The 17,565-nt window shown below is 43.2% G+C and overlaps 1 protein-coding gene across 2 annotated transcripts in view; it reads right to left on the bottom strand.

Annotated features, from left to right (window-relative positions):
* Window positions 1-17,168, bottom strand: part of RBM47 (RNA binding motif protein 47) — a 160,584-nt gene extending 143,416 nt beyond the window's left edge. Inside the window, exon 1 of one of the 2 annotated variants that reach the window (XM_089911833.1) lies at window positions 16,899-17,168. The gene's annotated coding sequence lies outside the window, so the exon portion shown is untranslated. The remainder of the gene's footprint in view (window positions 1-16,898) is intronic. The other variant, XM_022565550.3, reaches the window with a different exon arrangement.
* Between the last annotated feature and the right edge of the window lie 397 nt (window positions 17,169-17,565).

Here is a 17,565-nt window from a genome sequence, read left to right on the forward strand (position 1 = left end):
TATCTAACTGACATTCAAAGAGTGTAACTAGAAATTCATGAATTACACTGTCCAAAATATATCCCATGAAGCCTGCAAATGCCCTGATCTAACAGGGTATTTGTAGAGCTTTTGTGACCTTAAATGACCTGACCCAGCATAACACAAAAAGTGTTCTTTGTAATTAATTTCGTATGGAAACTAGGTAAACTAAGTTTCCCTCAGCCAGGAACAACTGCAAATCTAAATCCATTTATCTTTCTTCTCCAAATCTATAGGACATCACATATTGACCAAAATGTTTCTTCAGAGGAAAATGTCAGCATAATACATGGAGTTCATTTCTAGACATCCTCGAATGTTTGTTGTTTCTCCAAAGTTGTGACAATGTGTCTATATATCAATCACCAGCATGTATTTATATAATATAGATCTTCTCTCTCCATGGAATTTAAAGCATTGTACAAGATTTTTTCTTTTTAGATGAATCCAAGATACAGACTTGATAAAGCACAGGACAACTTCATTCTTTCCTAACCTAAAGTTTAAACTGAAGGCATCTTTAGATCTGAAAAGATCCTCCTAACAAACTTTCTCTAAGCCCAGCTGTTAGAATTTATAAAGACCAAGACACCTCTCAAAAAGAAAACAAAGTCTAGCAAAATTCTAGAAGTATTTTAGTGACATCCAGTTGTACCTAAGGAAAAATTCTCAGAACCTGAGTAGGCAAGAGTGAAGTGACTGACATTAAGCACTGAATCCATGGCAAAGGGAGAAATAAACTGTTTTTTAAAAATATATTTATTTATATTTTTGGCTGCATTGGGTCTTCATTGCTGCGTGCAGGCTTTCTCTAGTTGCGGCGAGTGGGCTTCTCATTGCGGTGGCTTCTCTTGTTGCGGAACGCGGGCTCTAGGTGTCCCGGCTTCAGTAGTTGTGGCACACGGGCTTCAGCAGTTGTGGCTTGCGGGCTCTAGAGCGCAGGTTCAGTAGTTGTGGCGCACAGGCTTAGTTGCTCTACGGCATGTGGGATCTTCCCGAACCAGGGGTCGAACCCGTGTCCCTTGCATTGGCAGGCGGATTCTTAACCACTGCACCACCAGGGAAGTCCCAGGGAGAAATAAACTATTGAGAACTTTTCTAGCAGGCTGCTGGTGAACACCTGCATCGTAAGAAAAGAGTTCAATTCAGCTTTGCCACTGATCTTCTCCCCCAAATTCCTTCTCTGACCCTTAATCTTCAGAAAAGAGATGGATGCTATTAAAAACTAAAGGCAGGAACACTATTTGTTGTATACTGTAGTGGTTGTGGAGAGCAAAGACTCACCTAGAACAGGGTTTCCAAACCTTGGCACTACTGATTTTGGGGTCAGATAATTCTTTTTTTTTTTTTGGGGGGGGCGGTACGCGGGCCTCTCACTGCTGTGGCCTCTCCCACTGCAGAGCACAGGCTCCGGACACGCAGGCTCAGTGGCCATGGCCCACGGGCCCAGCCACTCCGCGGCATGCGGGATCCTCCCAGACCGGGGCACGAACCCGCGTCCCCTGCATCGGCAGGTGGACTCCCAACCACTGCGCCACCAGGGAAGCCCCAGATGATTCTTTATTGTAAGGGGTTGTCCTGTGCATTTCAGGATGTTTAGAAGCATCCTTGGCCTCTGCCCAGAGATGCCAGTAGTGTTCCACCCCTCCCAGACTGTGACAACAAGTAATGTCTCCAGACATTGCCAAGTGTCCCCTGGAGGACAATCTCCCCCAGTGAAGAACCACTGGTCTAGAACCACCTTATATGTCAGCAATATTCACTACCTCAAATGGGATTCAAGAATCAAGAATCAAGCCTGTAAGAACTCTGTAAGATTTGTACAGTCCATCTAACCTAGCCATTTTCTTCCTGTGACTTAATGCCAGGGTGACTGCCCTTCTAATCCATCCCAACCCCCGTCCTCATTTACTCCCACCATCTTGATATTCCCTTTAGAAATCCTATGAATAGCAACCTTTTACAGATTTGAACAATGAAAGTAAAAAGACTTAGAGGGGGCTTCCCTGGTGGCGCAGTGGTTGAGCTAATGCAGGGGACACGGGTTTGAGCCCTGGTCTGGGAAGATCCCACATGCCACGGAGCAACTAGGCCCATGAGCCACAAGTACTGAGCCTGCGCGTCTGGAGCCTGTGGTCCGCAACAAGAGAGGCCGCGATGGTGAGAGGTCCGCACACCACGATGAAGAGTGGCCCCCGCTTGCCACAACTAGAGAAAGCCCTCACACAGAAACGAAGACCCAACACAACAAAAATAAATTAAGTAATAAACTCCTACCCCCAACATCTTCTTTAAAAAAAAAAAAAAAAGACTTAGAGGGACTTCCCTGGTGGCACGGTGGTTAAGAATCCGCCTGCCAATGCAGGGGACACGGGCTGGAGCCCTGGTCCGGGAAGATCTCACATGGCCTGGAGCAACTAAACCTGTGCACAACTACTGAGCCTGCACTCTAGAGCCCGCGAGCCACAACTGCTGAGCCCACGTGCCACAATTACTGAAGCCCGTGCACCTAGAGCCTGTGCTCTGCAACAAGAGAAGACACCGCAATGAGAAGCCCACGCACCGCAAGGAAGAGTAGCCCCCACTCGCCGCAACTAGAGAAAAGCCAGCGCGCAGCAACAAAGACCCAACACAGCTAAATAAATAAATAAATTTTTTAAAAAATGACTTAGAGAAATTTGGGGCTGTGCAAAACATGTCTAGTCCAAAATCTCCCCTCCTTTCTATCCAATTTTAAAGGCAAAGAAGTTGAAAGTCAATGAGGTAAATTGCCATGTCCAAAGTCACTTGTCTGCTAAGCCGAGGGAAGATCTTAGTAAGAAGACTGGTCCTGGTCCAGGGATTTTCCCAAACCCCACCTCATTTGGAAAGCCTTACAAGAATCTGAATCCTGACCACTATTTACCCTGGGCAAGCTGCTTGAAGACCTAATTCTTACAGTTGGTTCTGATTAAAGTCATGCCTGGCGTTACAGTAGGTTCTCCTTCAATGTCAACAATTACTGGGAGCCATTATTATTTTCTGTTTTCAACTTTCAACTTCACATATTCAGTTACAGATGGCTGTTAAGCAATTCCTCAAACACAAGACTCCCCTTTTCTCTATGATTCATTGCTGTAGGCACATACATGTAGTAGCCCCTCACCAAAGTATTTTCCTTATTGAAAACAGCATTGAAATAAATGCGAAACCTTCAAATACTACATATCCTTTTGAAAAGTGACCCATCTTATGCAAAACCAAAAACCACACCATTTGGGCCAATTAAGCAACAATAAATTTGCTTATGCCTCATGGGCTCCACTGGTGTTGACATACCAGAATGAAAAGATGCAGCCGTTGACAGTTTCTATAGCTGTGATTGCAAAACATTATCAACCCCCTCTCCTATGTCCACCTACTATTAATGGTTTATGACTGTCTAAAACATTACTTCTTTGGACTAGAGTTTTCCATTGCTTCAAACCACAATATAGCATTTTATTCCTACAAATTTGGAAATATAAGCTCAATCTTTTTACTTTTTATTTGTAGAATAACCACTGGTGGGGGAGGAGTGCTTGCAGTGGTGGTACAGATATAGCTTCCATCCCTCCAAGCTCCAAAAGCCTCATGTCTTATTCGTTATCATATCCCCAACTGCTTGCTCTAGAAGCTCAAAAAACGGGTTTGCGGGCTTCCCTGGCGGTGCAGTCATTAAGAATCCGCCTGCCAATGCAGGGGACACAGGTTCGAGCCCTGGTCCGGGAAGATCCCACATGCTGTGGAGCAACTAAGACCATGCACCACAACTACTGAGCCTGTGCTCTAGATCCTGCGAGCCACAACTACTGAGCCCATGTGCCACAGCTACTGAAGCCTGCATGCCTAGAGCCCATGCTCCGCAACAAGAGAAGCCACCACATGAGAAGCCCGCTAAAGAAAGAGTAGCCCGCGCTTGCCGCAGCTAGAGAAAGCCCACACACAGCAACGAAGACCCAATGCAGCCAAAAATAAATAAATAAATTTACTTTTTTTAAAAATTAAAAAAAAAAAAACGGGTTTGCTAGAGATACAAATCAGCTTTTCACAGTGTAGTTTAAAGTGTGTCCGTGTTGGCTTCCAGTTTCCACTCACATACTGTGAAGAAGTGCAGCAGACCCTTCGTAAAGTTAGGTAAGGAAGAGACAAGAAATATATTTGCACGCCCTAAATGGATCCATTTGTATATGACAATATTTACAGCATGAATTTGCATGCCTCTAAGTGGTTGTAACTCACAAGGAGATCCACTGTACTTCATGTTGTAATATTTCCTTTTTATCATCCGTAATACGGAGTCTTTGTTCATGCATGATTTACACTTAGTTTTCAATATTAAACATCATTTAATGTAAATTCAACACATATTAAATATGTATTCTATACTAAATATATTAAATATAATATTTAATCATCTTAGCACATACATATTTATAATATAGTAGCATATCAATATGTTAAATATATAATGCAAAGATCAAACATATAGTTAATACTGAAATATTAAATATATATAGGATTAATCTGAATTAGAAGTTTTTTAAAATTTATTTTATTTATTTTTGGCTGCACTGGGTCTTCATTGCTGTGCACAGGCTTTCTCTAGTTGCAGTGAGCGGGGGCTACTCTTTGTTGCGGTGCGCGGGCTTCTCATTGTGGTGGCTTCTCTTGTTGCGGAGCTCGGGCTCTAGGCGTGCAGGCTTCAGTAGTTGTGGCTCGTGAGCTCTAGAGCGCAGGCTCAGTAGTTGTGGCACACAGGTTTAGTTCCTCCACGGCATGTGGGATCTTCCCGGACCAGGGCTCGAACCCGTGTCCCCTGCATTGGCAGGCGGATTCTTAACCACTGCACCACCAGGGAAGTCCAGAAGGTTCTTTTTTTTTTTTGGCTGTGCTGGGTCTTTGTTGCTGCGTGCAGGCATTCTCTAGTTGTGGTGCGCAGGCTTCTGATTGCGGTGGCTTCTCTTTGTTGTGGAGCACGGGCTCTAGGCATGCAGGCTTCAGTAGCCGTGGCACTCAGGTTCAGTACTTGTGGCTCACGGGCTCTAGAGCGCAGGCTCAGTAGTTGTGGCGCAGGGGCTTAGTTGCTCCACAGTATGTGGGATCTTCCCAGACCAGGGCTCGAACCCATGTCCCCTGCATTGGCAGGGGGACTCCTAACCGCTGCGCCACCAGGGAAGCCCTGAATTAGAAGATTCTTAATGGCTAAAACTATATTTTAAATTTTTCAGTGTTAACCCATCCCCCCATCACAGTTTCCTATATACCACAGATGCTCATTTCTTGTTCGAATACTGTTTAGTCATGTGTTATATATAAATAAAGGTCACACAACTTATCTATATGTGCAAATTTAGACACAGTGAAAAAAAATAATGAAATCCAAAATAGTTGCCTATAATAGGTGCCTCTCATTCTTGCTAGAAGTGCTGGATACAAAAGGGAAACTTTCAACATCTCTTTAGGATGTTTAACAGGCATCTCAGTAAACACACCCCAAACTGAGCTCCTGATTCCCTCTGCCCCCCTCCAGCCTGTTCTCCTTTGGTCTCCCCCATTGAACCCAGTAACTCCAGCCAGAATCCTCATTCCTTCCCTCCACCCTACATGCAGGCCATCACCAAGTCTTGCTATTTCTGCCAGCCATTGGTGAAATCCATACCACAGCTGAACCGAGACTGTAAAAAAGGCAAGAGGGTGCACAGAAGAAATGGTCAACCCAGTTGACCAGCATGACCCCACCTTCACTGCCAACTTCAAAAACGGACTCTAATCTCGCTTTGTCTGCCACAACATCCTCCCTCCAGTTCAGTCTTCACCCAATAGTCAGTTATTGTTTAACAAGTAAATTGTTTTTCTTGGCTTTTCATTGGGCTCAGGAGGAACAAAACTCTTTTCCGTGGTCATGAAGGGCCTACATACTATAGGACTCAGTTAACCCCATGACCTTACCTCGTGCCTATCTGCTCCTTGCTCCCAGCAATGCAGAAACATCGGCCTCCTTTACGTCCTTCAACATGCCCAGCTTTTTCCCAGCCTTAGGACCGTCATAAATGCTACACCTTCTAGACCTTTTCTTCCATCAGACACCTTCAGCATCACACTCCAGCTCAGAGTCCCACCTTCTATTGTCTAGTACCTCTCAGTTCCTTCAGAGTACTGAATCCCATCTCCATCCCCAAAGAAAGTCCCATGAGGGCAGAGAACTTTTGTTCTCCACTGCATACCTAGTACCAGTATCTGGCACATAGCAGCTACTCAATAAATAACAGTTGAGTCTGTGTCTATACAAAAAAAATAGGTCATTTCAATGTCTGGTTTAAACCAATTTAATTCATATTCATCTTTTTTTTCAAGTATACCTATTTACTAGGTCTATATTTTGATAAGTTTTTCTAACTCATAAATAGTTACCACTAGCTCCATCTACATAGTATATTGTTAAAAACAGGTCTAATTTAACACTTATATGCTACCCATTTTTAATGTCCTATTCAGTACATATGATAAGGAATAAAATGATTTGCAGAAAGTACTAGAAATATTAGCTGATTATTAGGTATACTGAGGATTTTAAAAAATTTCTTGAATTGGACTTCCCTGGTGGTGCAGTGGTTGGGAGTCCGCCTGCCAACGAAGGGGACACGGGTTTGAGCCCTGGTCTGGGAAGATCCCACATGTCGCTGGAGTAACTAAGCCCGTGCGCCACAACTACTGATCCTGAGCTCTAGAGCCCGTGAGCCACAACTACTGAGCCCACGTGCCGCAACTACCAAAGCCCACGTGCCGCAACTACCGAAGCCCGCGTGCCTAGAGCCCACGCTCTGCAACGAGAAGCCACCACAATGAGAAGCCCGCGCACCACAATGAAGAGTAGCCCCCACTCGCCGCAACTAGAGAAAGCCCACGCACAGCAACAAAGACCCAACACAGCCAAAAATAATAATAATAAAAAATAAATAAATTTATTAATAAATAAATAAAGCCAGGATCTTCATGGTGTACCTTCAGCAGAATTTACATAATATTTTGTTTGTTTTGTTTGTTTACTACAAACAACCTTCCTGGAAAGTACACTCACCTTCAAGACCGATTCTAGGGTCCCCAAGCCTAGTAGTCACAGGATTCCACCAGCCATTGAGGAAGTACCTTACAGAGCTATAGATCTAAAAATGGCAGGTAGACGCACAGACGAAGCTGTACCTCCAAGACCCAAGAAATGCAATTTTGCCAAACCAAGGAAAATTGTGCAGAGGGAGGAAGTGAGGCAGGGGCTAGCAAACCAGTACGACAGATCAGAGAGCAGTTGTGCCAGTTGGTAAAGGCAGGACTGAAGTTTTGTAAAAGGTTCTGGGGAAACATTAACAACTCAGACAAAGACATTAGCGCTCATTTCAGGCCAGGTCAAGGGAAAATACTTAACTGAGCCCTGCAATTGAGAAAAAATCTAGATGGACTCCTGTAGCAGCAGTTGGCACTTGGCAAAATCTCAAAGGTCAAAAGAGACAGTTTAAAAAAAAAAAACCACACACACAAGTTGTCTTGACAGTTACTTTCAGAACAGTCGTTAATTATAATTAAATGACAATAGAAAAAGTGATAAACAATATAGGAACATGAGTGAGTCAAGCGTAATTATCTGTAGGGCATGCAATTCACAAGACTGTTCAAAACTGAGCTGTAAGTTTTAGATGGAAATCGCAGAAAGATTGCCAAAGACGAGGCTTTGATTTGGAAACAGAGAAGTGCTGAAATGATTGCACCATCCCCACACTTAGCTATGCCTTGCTCGTTACTTAGTCATGGCCTCCATCAAGGGCCCGTGGTGGCACAGAAAATAATGAAACCAGAGAAACCAGAGAAAATATGGCAGCTTAACAGGAGAGGTCTGGGGGAAAAAAATCATGCTTACTCAGAAAGATGTGTTTGTGGTTATATTTTGAGTAGAACACACAAGTAGTACTACGCTTTCAGTCATACCCGTGCTGTGTAAAAGCCTGTGTTTTATTCATTTATTTGACAAGTATTTATGGAGTACGTACTCTGTGGCCGACTCTGCTCTAAGGTGCTTGGGATACATCAATAAATAAAGCAGACGTTCTAGTGGGGAAGAGACAGACAATGAGCCATAAAATCACATAGCATGGAAAAAAGTGCTGTATGAAAAAATAGAGCAGGGTAGGGAGATAGAGAGTGCCAACAGGAAGGAGGAAGTGCTGTCTTAGACAGAAGGAGAAAGAGTAAAGACTTGGAGGAGGTGAAAAAGTGAACCGTGGATGTATTGGGGAAGATGGTTCAGGGAGAGGGAGCAAAGACTGCAAAGGCCACGGGGGCATGAAGCTGTGGCTAAAGCAAAGTGCTAACAGAGTCAGCGGTAGGAGGTGTGATTAAAGAGGTAATGGGACTAGAAAGGCAGTGCTTCATGTGGCTTTTGAGGGAGACACAGAGGCTCTGGAAGGTTTTCAGCAGGGGATTGACATGATCTGACTTTGTTTTATGAGTCGCTCTGGATACTGAGTCAAGAACCAAGCATATGGGATAAAGGGCAAAGGTGGAAGCAGGGAGAACAGATAAGCAGACTGCAGTTACCCTGACAATTTCACTGATCTCTAGCCAATGAGGAAAAGGCAAGACGCTTCACACGTTACTAGGATGTGTGAGAACATGGGTGTTATCATTTGATTCAGGGTCTGTGGGCCTCCTACACGTCCCGCTGCGGGAGTGACTCCTAGGTTCCACTCTGGGAAGGATGCTGGGAGAATATTCTAAGATCCCTGCCTTCCCAGGCTTGGTCTCATCTGCTGGCAGTGATTGTCTATGAATATGGAGCCACTGCAGATACAAGGCACAAATTCCAGGGCTCATTAGTACCCTCGGAGTTAGTAGTTTCTGTTTACTCATTGGCAACTCTACATATAACTTGAGGTGCATCCTGGAACCCACAATGTAGGGCAAAGAGCCAAGGAGGTACCTGGGCCAAACTACTGTTTGCACCAGCTGGTTAGAGCTAGCTTGTTACAGGATTCCCTTTGCTCTGCAAATAGGATTTCACTGGAGGCAATTCTCTGAATATTTCTTCAGCCACCTGCCCTCCTTCCTCTTGTCTTTGCCTTAGCCAAGAGTATACCAGCAGCCCCACTGGAAACACCACACCACTGTGGCTCACAGAGCTATCTATTCACTTGGTATTGTTCTTCCTCAGTGGATCTCTTTGTTCACTCTCCCTAATTTTGAGAAAATGCACTTTTTCCTATAATTATCTAATAAATTCCTTCTAATTTTGACAAAATGCATTTTTCCCCTTCTCATAATTACCTAGTAACAAGTCTGGGCCTTTCAAAGGATGTTAAAGAGCAGAAAAAAGAGGTATAAACTTTTAAACAATGCGATGGGCACCTAAGCACTGCAACAATTCACTTCCTCCCTGCCCTTGGCCTCCCCCATCCTGCCATGCTTTCAGAGGCTTAGCTGTGGATAAAGCTTCCATTCTGGTTGCTTTCTGAGTTCACTACCTCTCCATCATATTCTATCCAACAACTTTTGCTAAAATGCTTGTGGAAAAAAGTAGAAGTCATCCAAATAAATATGATCCATAGGGTTTCCCTGGTGACGCAGTGGTTAGGCATCCGCCTGCTAATGCAGGGGACACGGGTTCCAGCCTTGGTCCGGGAAGATCCCACAGGCCGCGGAGCAACTAAGCCCGTGCACCACAACTACTAAGCCCGTGTGACACAACTACTGAAGCTTGCGTGCCTGGAGCCTGTGCTCCGCAAGCCACCGCAATGAGAAGCCCCCCACAACTGGAGAAAGCCCGTGCACAGCCACGGAAGACACAGCGCAGCCAATAAATAAAATCTATTAAAAAAAAAAAAAGATCCATAATACATGCCTATGGAATGCAAAAATGCTGTTATTTTAGATGGTAATGAATTTGGGCAAAGAAATTCTTATTTTATTTATTGAGCACTGAACTATAAAATACGAACACTGAGGGATGCAAATGCTATTCAGACACAAATCCTGCCTCTTAATTTCTGTTTGGCAGGGAAAACAGTATATGTACAAGTAGCAAGTGATAGATATAAAATGCCATGAGAAGTGCACAGATAAGACACTGTGGCAGTTCTGAGAAAGTGTCATACTGTGATTAGGACTATGACCAATTAACACTAACCAACAAAAGTCATAACAGGACCTACTTAAGTTTGCTGTATTGTATTAAGTTATTTTACACAAAATATTTCTACTTTGCATTAGCCGTTTCCAGAATCTATATTCCGTTGTCAGCAAGACACCTGCCAGTCTCTCACTTGACAGATATAATAGCATCATTCTTTTTGCTTCTAATCAACATCATATAGCTCTCTGAGAGAAAAGAAAAAGGCACCTTGGTGATTCTAAGTTACATTTTCTCCATACAACTAAGATACAAAAACCAAAAGAAACTTGCAAAAATAGTGCCTACCTATAATGGCAATGGCACTTGGTCAGAAGGAGTGATCTTAGGAAGAGAAACCTGGATTACAACCAGCAGAAGAGGTCATGAAAGGAGGAGGATAGTGAGATAAGAATTCAAACACAGAAAGGCATCCAAACATGACGTGTATCATGATGACTATGTACCGTATACTGACTACACACCAGGCACTGTTTACATAGTAGATTAACTTATTTAATCCTTATAACAACCCTGTGAGGTTGGCATTTCACAGTTGGGGAAACTGAGTCACAGAGAGGTTTTTTTTTTTTTTTTTTTTTTTTAGGTAACCTGCTTACAGCCCATACGTGGCCAAGCCAGGATTTGCACCAAGGTAGACTGTGTTCTTAGCCACTTCCCCATGGAGTTTAAATTTAATGTGAATGGTCATCCTTTTCCCCCAGGTTGTCATTTTCACTCCGGCTAGCTACCTTTTCTTTCCCTCCACATGCGACCAAATTTTGCTGACCACCCCCAGAACAAACTAGCCCACAGAGCCAAGTTCTCCTCTGCATCAGTACGCTGCAGCTTTTGCCTTTTATAATCTAACTAAATTCCAACGTAAATTCTCAACCACTACATGCTTCCCTGGGAAAGTCTAAAATAAAATAGTAAGATCATCTGTATGGAGAAATAGATCACAGATATTATCTGGTAGAATAAAAATAACAGCAACAGAAAAAACATCAGGCCATTGAATTTTCTGTTAATAATAAGTTGCAGTGCCCCACTAAGTTTTCTGTGTCACCAAATCCTCCCAGTTGTTACACAAAGGCAACTTTGTCTTGAGAAGGCTACTGAGAAGATGGGCTTAATCTTGGCAAGGGCTTGGTGTACCAAGAACCATGTTATTATTTTTAAAAATAAATGACAGCAAACAAAAAGAAATATTATTTAAGCTGTCTTTTCAAAAGGCACAGTGCTATCATCATCATGGACACGGATGCCTACTTTTCAGAAACATGAATATTTTACTTGAGCTCAAAAGGCCCAAATACACATTTTCAGAATGGCAATCAAATTGACCTAAGAGAATTAACATCTGAAAAAAATCTTATTCACTTTATTCAATACTTCTTTTTTTCTTTTGGCATGATGTGTAATGCTTAAAATGATTGAGCCAGGTCTCAGTGCTCTGAAAGGTAAACATTTTTTATTATAATTTTTACAGGCTGGCATTTCCTTGGTCAGGTAGAAGTGTCCTGTTCCTGTTTCAGCTACACAATGCCCCACATTTATTGCACATCCACCCATTGCCCATTGTTATGTATAGTTAACTCTTGCTCACTCACATGTGGATTATCCATTGCTTCTGAGATCAGGTTGTTTTTTTCCCCAGTAGGTGGAAACTCAAGGAATATAAGCAAAATTGACTATTAGCCAAAGCAAAGCATAAGCAGGAGGCAAACACTGTCAGCAAATCCCCTTTCATCAACATACACCCACCTACTATGGTCTTGGCACTGGGCCGCCATGTTCCTAAGAACCACAAACATACAGTATTCCCAAAGACAAATATCGTGATTGGAGGCCGGCGATTGTTTTCTTGATTAATGTACATGGCTGTAATTTTAAGTATACATTTTGCACTACCCGGAATCTGCTGAGACCAAAGGATTGATATTTTCTCAAAAATCACAAAGGGTTTTCAGGGTTACACCAGCCCTTTGTCTTCTGATGTCATCTCTCTTAAGTGGCCTTCAGAAAGGTAGATTGTTCTTTTGATTTCTAAAATGACCCCACTCTTAAAACCTGATAGGGCTTACCAAAAAGAGAAACTATAAAATATAGTCGAGCATTTCTATCATAGTATCAGTTTCCTCATGTTTTGTATTTTACAGACATATAAACTGTTTGCATCTAAACACACCCATAAATCACTTTTGCATAAACTAAGTTCCTAAGATGACAAAAACTCAACATCCACAATGAAAAAGAATGCTCGTATTATATACCTAAATTACATAAACTAAGTTGTGATTTTTTTTTTTTTCAGGTGTCCTTAAACCATTGCAGAAAGTAGAGGAAAGGCAGAGTGGAGCGTAGTTGAAAGAAAGGCTTGTGCCTTTTGTAATCAGTTTACTTTGGGTTGTACCTAGAGATGACATCTTGAACTCATTCAGATGAGCCATCTATTGCAGTGCCCTAGGAGCATTTGAATTACAAAAGGTGGGTGAGCCTCAAATTCCTACAGTTGCCAGTTCACCTGCAATAGTTGGAGGGCATCGATAATCTCCATGTGAGCTTTCGGGTGAACACATTACTTAACAGGGTTTGGAGCTCACCTGTTTCTTGGCATTTTATTCCTCCAGACACTCTCTCCCCTTCTACTTTCACTGGAAAATTCCTTCCTTGCCCCCTTTTCTGGGCAAAAAGTAAGAGGTTCCGAAAAGAGGGGGTACACTGACTTCTAGGGAAGGATATCCTTTCCCTCTGCCTCCTTTCCCCCATACACAGGCTGACAGAATAGAAGGGGAGGCAAATATGAAAGGAGCAGAATCAATCAGAAAGCAAGCTCAGACCATCTCAGGAGCGTTTTACTGACAAGATGATTCAGGACCACACACAAAAAGTGGCAGGGTGCCATTTCCCCCTAAATCCCTCCGTATGAGACGTTTTGAACAACTTGAGGTGGCAGTTGAACAATTACTTATTATCATTTCTATGCTAGTTCTTCTCTGGAGTTTCTAAAGGCCTTCTATCTCATAACCCAAGTCATCTCAGCACTGCCATTATTGAAAATCTTTTTCCAGTTGTCCTTTGAAACAATTGCTCTGAGCAGGTGGTTGTTTTGACTAACACACACGTCTTAGAATATTAAACCAGAAAATCAACATCGTCATAAGACACAGAGACTGGTCCCAAGAGGAAAAATATATCTCTTAATAAGGCAAGTAGCTGAAATGTTCCAATAGAAACTTTAACTTGGAATCATTCCGACAAACACTTTTTAAACTGCATTTACATATTCATTGTAACTTCACAAACGTGTGGCACACAAATTCTAGATTCAGGCAAAATCTATCCTTTTTCTAAGTCTTATGAATCCCAAGCTTAAGCCCTCTTCAGAGTAAGTTTTTTCTAGGATTATGCGTCCTCTGGGAAATCTGAATCACAGTTTCACTTGAACCTCGGTCCAACTTTGAGGAGATCTCCCTCCCCCAACCAGCACCCCTGTATCCAGTCCTGAAAAATCAGAAGGGACTTGAAATGTGGAGATGGGAACCTGTCTGAAACAGGCAAATACTGTCCTACGGCAGTCAAAGCTCAATCATCTGGGACGTGATTTATTTTTAATCAACAGATGAAAAGTAGAATTTGGAAAGCAAATTCATTTTGTAAGAAAATAACTTCATCTACGTTAACCTTCTAATCTTTGTTTAAATTACTGAGAACAGGTTCTGTTACTAGTAAACCAAAGAGAACAGTCTAATCTGAATGCTCTTATCATGTGAGGGGGAAAAAAATGGGAGGGGTGCTAAACACTAGTCAGAGCAAGTACTGAAGACACGTGTCCAGAAGCACATAGTTTCCTTGCTTCCTATCTTGATTTCATCCTCAGCGTCACCAACTGTTTTGGGCAAAAATTTACTCTACAGCAGCACAGGTAGGGAATCAAAAATACATTGACAATTAAAACTATAGAGATTGTAGTAAAGTGATGATGCCGAGTTTTCAATCTTACAAGTTTCTGAAAACTCAGAAACTAAGAGAAAGATAATAAATCTTCAAAATTTGATTCGCTTTCAGCATATGTTCACAGAAGACTCTTGAGCAGAATTTAAGTGTAACCTAGTCAGGTAAAGAAGCATGGCAGAGTTTGGCTAGGAGATTGGTTTTTGTCAGTTTATTTCTTCCTTTAACAAATATTGAAGTAATGAGCTGGGCTCTTGTGAAATGTCTGATTCCTCATTCTCCCTGTGTGCAGTAATTAAGCAATGGTATGTATTGGGCTGGCCAAAAAGTTCGTTCCGGATTTTCCATACGTTACAGAGAAGTCCGAACGAACTTCTTGGCCAACCCAATGTATCAGAACAAGGTGAAGGGTGAGGTAGACAAGAAAGGATACAAAAACCCAAATTTCTTTCTTTCCTTCCTCCTGCTTCCATTTCAGACTGGTTTAGTTTTGTTTCCCTCCAAGATTTCATATCCTCAATCTGACAAGGATTATGGTTTAAATTAACAGCAACACAAACTCCCGCAAAATGCTATCTCATCGCCTTGACCGGGTACTTGGCTTTTTGTCTTTGTCTAGAGGTTGTGTTTTCCTCTGCTGACAACCTTTCACCCTTTAGGACTGGCACCTGCAATTCTCAGACGCTCTTGGTCTAAATTGCAATGGTCCTTCAAACTGTGGCAACCTCTTCAGGTTTGTGTTGTCAACCCTTTGCTTTCTCTGCCCTAAAAAATTTGTGTGACTCCAGCATTACAAGTTTGAAAGAACACATTTCTAACCTACATTCATGCTAAAGAAAACTGAGTGGGCCATTACAACGCCACTAGAAAAAAGTTGCTTGATTTTTCGTTCAAATCAGTACAGCCTATGGGTGACTACCTGGAGGACACTATCTCTGGTTAGCTTTCAAGAAAGAAGCCTCATCTCCAAATGCCTTGGGACAAGACATATACAAGAGTATATGAACTTTTGCCTAAATAAAAAATGAATCACTTGTTTGAAAAATTCCAGTTCATTTATTTTAACTGATTTCTTAAATATCCGGTGACTGATTTGTCAGCTGTCTGAGTTCATCAACTCAACACTTCTATGCGGACTGAATTTTTAACTTTAAACAACTAAGCCTCTACTCAGTGTTACCTTGGGAGGTAAATGAGTACTAGAAGACATCACACGGCCCAGCAACCCTCCCCCACCCCCACCTTACCACTCTCTTAAGTGAGATGCCTGTCATAAAGGTTTCCTCAATCTCACTTTAATAATCTGAGTCTAAAAAGTCACCTGTGCCTCTGGACGGCCCAATCGTATGCTTTCAAGAGCGAAAAAAAAAGTCTGTTTCTTGTATGGAAAAGGTTTCATCACCAGAGGAAACGATGGGGCTGACTGTATATGATTTTCTGCTTTTCCAGTAGCTGACGCTTTTAAAATCTTTTTATAAACCATTTCTTTCCCATTAAATATACCAGAGTCGGAACGGGGGATGGTAGAATGAGGGGAGATAAGGGCTAAAAAGAGAAGAAAACAAGATTTCAAAATTGGGACCCAAATGTAAGATTAAGGGACAGTAGTTAGAAGGATTGCCCAAAGCTACCTTACCTTTGTTATGTATTTGCAGTCGCCCACTTCAGAAATTAACACCATTCACAGCCCGGTAGCAATTTACAGAGCTAGGAAGTAACCTACAACATCTTCTCGGCCTCCCTCTTTTTAATGTAAAACCAAAATAAGGAGTGTCCAGCTACTCCCTACCGCGCCGCTTAAAGCAACAGATCTTTTGAGGCTTAACTCCTAGGCTCTGGGAATTCCAGTTTGTCAGAATTTCTTAACCTTGGAAACCTGCAGAGAGAAACTCTCTACGAGGAAAACTCCCTGAGCCCCGGCTTCTCAGTCCCAAACTGCACATTCCAAAGTGGGAAGCAGGAGCGATAACCAGAAGGCAGCTCTCTGGGGCTAAATTCCTGGCGGGAGCGTGAACTTGAAAGCGCGGCGATTCCACTGGCAGAGCGGCGTCGGATCCGCACCCGGGAGAGACCGGCGGCCCAGGGAGCCCTGCTGCGTCCGGTGCTGCGCGCGGGGAGCGCTCAGTCTCGGCTCCAGCTCTTCCCTGTTCCCTCCTCCCTCCTCCCTCTGCCCTCCCCCAGCCGAGGCTCCGCGCCTCACAGTAGCAAGGTTGTCTCTCGTCTACTCCCTTCCCTTAAACTCACCAAACCAGATTTTTACTCCCAGCACCGGCAACTTCCCGTAAATCTGCATTGAAATTTTATCCTGCTCGCTGAGCCTTCGCTGGCTGAAGGCCAGTGCAACATTCCTGTTGTTTTAGGAGGGCAGATACCTTTGCTGAAGGTTAAAAAAAAAAAAAAAAAAATCTTGTCTTGACTGGGAGAGATTTGGGGACTTCACCTCACAGACTTCTCTCCCCGCTCAAAAAGTCACATCCATTTCAGACAGCCAGAAACAGCCCCAGAAGTGGCACCTGCGCCACCTGAGGACATCTGTCTGAATCAGACGTCTGGCCCCTTTGGGCTGTTGGGGGAACCCAAGCAGAACCACGTTTGAGGAATAAGGAACCAGCTGTTGAATCACGAGCCGATCAGTACACCCCACCCCCGTTCTTCCCCCGTAGGAAAGAAGTCGTTTGACCAGGTAGGATCACCGCGAGCTCGGCGGCGGGCCTGAAGACGGGGGAACCTCCCAGAGTGTCCTTACCTGAGGCAGAGCACCGCTTGGATGAGCACGGGCTGGAACGTCACGCGGACCAAGCCCTGACCTTTGCCGGGGCCTTCACAGCAGGGCCTGGGGCCTGGGCGCTGCTCGTTCAGAAGTGGCTCATTTTAATGCGCCCTGACCTAAAGTTGCAGCTGGTTTCTAGAAAGGGAACAAAAAACACTGCATTTAAAAACAGCAACCAAGCCCTCCCTTCACCTTGCCTGATCTCTGGGTAGTTAGTTCTAACTCCCACCCCAGCCCCGTCGCAAAGAAATCCGCAATCTGTGCCCCACCCCTTCGCATTACCTGTTTATACAAGAGTTAAGGAGCCTCACGCATTTCAATTGAGCGCTAAGCCTGTTTGTAGGCGCGTAATCGGCCAACAGGAATCGAATTCTGTGACTAAACAAACTAGAAGAGGAAGCAGGCACCACCAGGAACCTAAAACGGAGTTGTGATTTCGGGTTGCAATGTCATTCAACTGAGAAAAAAAAAAAAAAAAAAAAGTGCTGCTTCTCACTGGGCTGCTTTAGTGAAGGAATACTCCAAAATTTTTTTTTTGCCGGTTGAATTAGTTAATACATACAAAAAGCTTAGAACAGTGCCTGGCACATTGTGTCAGCTGCCACTATATATTTTTTAAATTATTATTATTATTTGTACTATG

The sequence above is a fragment of the Delphinapterus leucas genome, chromosome 5, assembly GCF_059928025.1.
Source record: "Delphinapterus leucas isolate spDelLeu-1000000601 "Yukka" chromosome 5, BTC_Dleu_Yukka2, whole genome shotgun sequence".
In the NCBI taxonomy this organism is placed as follows: Eukaryota; Metazoa; Chordata; class Mammalia; order Artiodactyla; family Monodontidae; genus Delphinapterus; species Delphinapterus leucas.